The sequence below is a fragment of the Carica papaya genome, chromosome 9 (assembly GCF_054855325.1).
Source record: "Carica papaya isolate Zhongbai chromosome 9, ASM5485532v1, whole genome shotgun sequence".
NCBI classification, from domain to species: domain Eukaryota; kingdom Viridiplantae; phylum Streptophyta; class Magnoliopsida; order Brassicales; family Caricaceae; genus Carica; species Carica papaya.
This window is the reverse complement of record NC_142317.1, coordinates 25,139,372-25,143,256: the sequence shown is the minus strand read 5'-3', so window position 1 is coordinate 25,143,256 and position 3,885 is coordinate 25,139,372. Positions and strand designations below refer to the sequence as shown.

Here is a 3,885-nt window from a genome sequence, read left to right as displayed (position 1 = left end):
TCTTTCTTGATTTTGTCCTTTCTAACTTTGGGTAATTCAGCTAGTAGTCCATGGGTAACCAGATAATTGATGATATCTGCATACCAAGGGGTTATTTGTGGTACTGAGAACAGATGCTCATTTGGAAACTAGTCATTCAATGGGAAGAGTTCACCACTCAATGGTAATCGGCTAAGGTGATATGCCACCAAGTTCTCAATCCCTTTTTTATCTCTTATTTCAAGATCAAACTCTTGCAGGAGTATCCATCTTATCAACCTCAGGTTTGCTTTCTTTTTCTTGAGCAAATACTTCAATACTGAGTGATCTAAGAACACAATCACTTTTGTTCCCTACAAAAATAAAAAAAACTCTTTTAAAACAAACATAACAGCTAGTAGTTCTTTTTCGGTGGTCGAATAATTCATTTTAGCACTATCAAGTGTTCAGAAAGCATAGTAGGTTAGGTGTGGATCTCTTTCCATCCTTTATCCGACGACTGCTCCCACTGCTTGATTACTCGCATCACACATAATTTCAAACGGCAACTCCTAATTTGGTGGTTCCATAGTGGGTGTTGTCACCAACTTCTCTTTAAGTGCTTCAAATGCTTCTTAACAGGACTTATCAAATATGAACTCCTCTTCCTTTTGCAACAGCAGACACAAAGGTTAGGTTACTTCAGGGAAATTCTTGATGAACTTCTAGGGTAAATCGGTGTGCCTTAGGAGTGAGCATATTTCCTGCACATTTTTTGTGATAGGACAATGACTTGATGACATCCACTTTTGCCTTATCAACTTCTATTCCCTTTGAGGACACTATGTATTCGAAGATCAACCCTTGATCCTCTATGAAATGACATTTTTTGTAGTTTAGGATAAGGTTGGATTCAAGGCATCATTTTAGCACTTTGGTGAGGTTGTCAAGGCACTCATCAAAAGAATCACCATAAACCATGAAGTCATTCATGAAGATCTTTATACTTTGCTTTATAAAGTTAGCAAAAATGCTAACCATGTATCTTTATAATGTGGCTAGGGCATTGCGAAGCCCGAATGGCATTTATATATAGGCAAAAGTCCCAAAGGGGCATATGAACGTGGTTTTTTCTTGATCTTTAAGTGCAACCAGAATCTGGTAGAATCCGGAATACCCATCTAGATAATAATAATATGCTTTCCTAGCCAACCTTTCTAGCATTTGATAAATGAAAGGCAAGGGGAAATGATCATTTCCTGTGGAAACATTCAGCTTGCAGTAGTCGATGCAAACTCTCCACCCATTCTACACTCTAGTTAAAACTTTCTCCGCTTCCTTATTTTCTATCACGGTTATCCCAATTTTCTTTGGTACAACTTGAGCTAGACTTACTCATTTGCTATCTAAAATTGAGTAAATGACCTCGGCATCCAGCAACTTTAAAACCTCTTTCTTCACCACTTCCATCATTAGTGGATTTAGATGCCTCTGCACTTGTCTACTTGGTTTGTTGTCCTCTTCCATCAGAATTGGGCATCGGCTTCAGTTCCAGTTTAGGGGTCGACAAAATAGATTGTAGAAGTTTTGTGTGAGAGATAGGAAGATCAAGATATGGAGGTGTATCTTTTATCTGTTTAAATGACTCTAGTTTGAACAAGGCTTCTTGTAGATTTTGGTCAGCAACATGGTCTTCTTCCAAGATTCCTTTGTTGTCAACATTTAAAACGTTATAAAGTGCAATGTTTACCTCATCATCATGGCCTAGATCGAAGTATTTTTTGTTCAAAAGATCTATGATGTCAATGTTGTACATACAAGACAAGTTGGAAGGGTATTTCATTGCATCATATATATTAAATTTTACCACTTCGTTATCAAACTCTATGGTGAGAGTGTCATCCTGAACATCTATTTTTGTTTTGGCAATGTTAAGGAATACTCTCCCCAGCAAGAGATGAGAGGAGTTTAAGGATTTATCATCCTCCATATACAGTACATAGAAGTTAGATGTTAAAATGAGGTTATCCACATAAACCAACACATCTTTCAAGACACCTTTCGGGTAGACAACGGATCTGTCCACCAACTAAATGATGACTCCAGTCTTTTTTACTTGTCTGACACTCAACTTGGAGTAAATGGACATGGGCATCATGTTTATGGAGGCCTCAAGATCACACATGGCTTTTCTTATACCCAAGGTACCTATTTTACATGAAATGATGAATATACTTTATCCTACATTTGGGAGGCAGTTTTCTTTGTATGATGGCTGAAACATTCTCCCCCACACTTATACTTACACTTTCATTGCTGCTCAGTTTTCTATTGTTGGTGCATAGTTCTTCAAGAATTTGACATATCTAGGTATTTGTTTAATGGCCTCAAGTAGGGGAAGGTTCACCTCAAACTTGCAAAATGTTTCTAAAATCTCCTTCTCCTCATTTTCTTTTTTCATCTTAGCAAACCTTTCTAAGAAATGCGGTTTAATTACCCATGGATTGTGTTGATCAGAATTTGTCTTTGCTGGATGGGTACTATCATTAGTTATCATTCTGGAGCTTTATCCAAGGCTTCTAATTCTACTTCCTTCTGTAAGCCTCAACCAAGGCTTGTTCGGGGATGTACTTCTTGTAATTCTTTCTCATTATGTAATGTGATTGCACTGATATTTGACTGCGCATTCACTTCTGTCTGTGAGGATAATTTACCCTAGGACTCCAACTTAGTCATGGATGTTACTAGTTGACTGACTTGGGTTTCTAGATTCTGAATGTTAGTTCTAGTTTCCTGTTGGAATTACTGAGTTTTTTGTTGGAATTGATGCGTATTAGTAGCCAAAGATTTAACTATGTCTTTAAGAGACGTAACTGACATAGAGGGTGCTGCTTGTTGTGGTGGCGGCGGCTTAGTTGGGTATTGTTGGCAGTTTTTTTGTCATGGCCCAAAGCTGAAATTAGTGTGGTCCCTCCATTCAGGATTGTTTAGAGAAAGGGTCGTATGTCCTTTGCGGTTATCTTGGGAACTCATCCACAACATTAACTTGTTGTTGGTCGTCTACTTGCAGCATGGGGCACATGTCTGCGAGGTGCCCTAAGTGCACGCAAATCCCATAAACTCTTGCTTATTGGATGTTTTCTGCAACCATATTTTACACCAACATAATTAGTTGTAAAATTTCATATTCAAGAAAAAAAATACTTACATCATTCATCCTTCTTAGAGTGTCTTGCGTGTTACCAAACTACTGCGAAGTGCAGCCATGATTGCTATAAATTCTCTGGTTTAGAAAGGTGTTTTATTCACTATGGTATTGCCACTAGCTGTATCAAATACTTTTCTCTTTGGGGGCAGCAGTCCTTCATAAAAATAATGAATGAGGGAATGTTCTAATATATCATGTTATGGGTAATTTGCACACAAGCGCTTGAACATTTTCCAATAATCATGGAGACTCTTTGAATCTTTTTCTTTTATCCCATATATTTCCCTCCTTTTTCTAGGAGCTTTAGAGGTAGGAAAAAATCTATTTAGAAATATTTTTACCATATCAATTCAAGTAGAAATCGAACCAGGAGTTAAATAAAACAACCAATCTTTAACTGCATCATAAAAAAAGGGAATGCTCTCAATTTTATTTGTTCTTCAAAGACTTCTTGCGACTTCATGTTTGAGCATAAAATATGGAATTCTTTGAGGTGCTTATGCAGTTTTTCATTCTCTAAACCTCTAAAATTGGGCAGCAAGTGGATCAGCCTAGATTTCAGCTCGAAAGCAACGTCCATTTCTAAACAAGTGATATAAAGGGGCTGTTACTTGGTAAGCAGTGCTGCAAAGTCCGTCAAGCTTCATTCCTTGGCCATCTGCTCAGTTTCTACTTTGGTTTTGATGGTTGCACTACTCTCTATAAAAACTATGTCCTAC

General features: G+C 37.6%; 1 pseudogene; it reads right to left on the bottom strand.

Annotated features, from left to right (window-relative positions):
- Positions 1 to 222: 222 nt before the first annotated feature.
- LOC148240215 (uncharacterized) lies at positions 223 to 1,948 on the bottom strand (annotated as a pseudogene).
- Between the last annotated feature and the right edge of the window lie 1,937 nt (positions 1,949 to 3,885).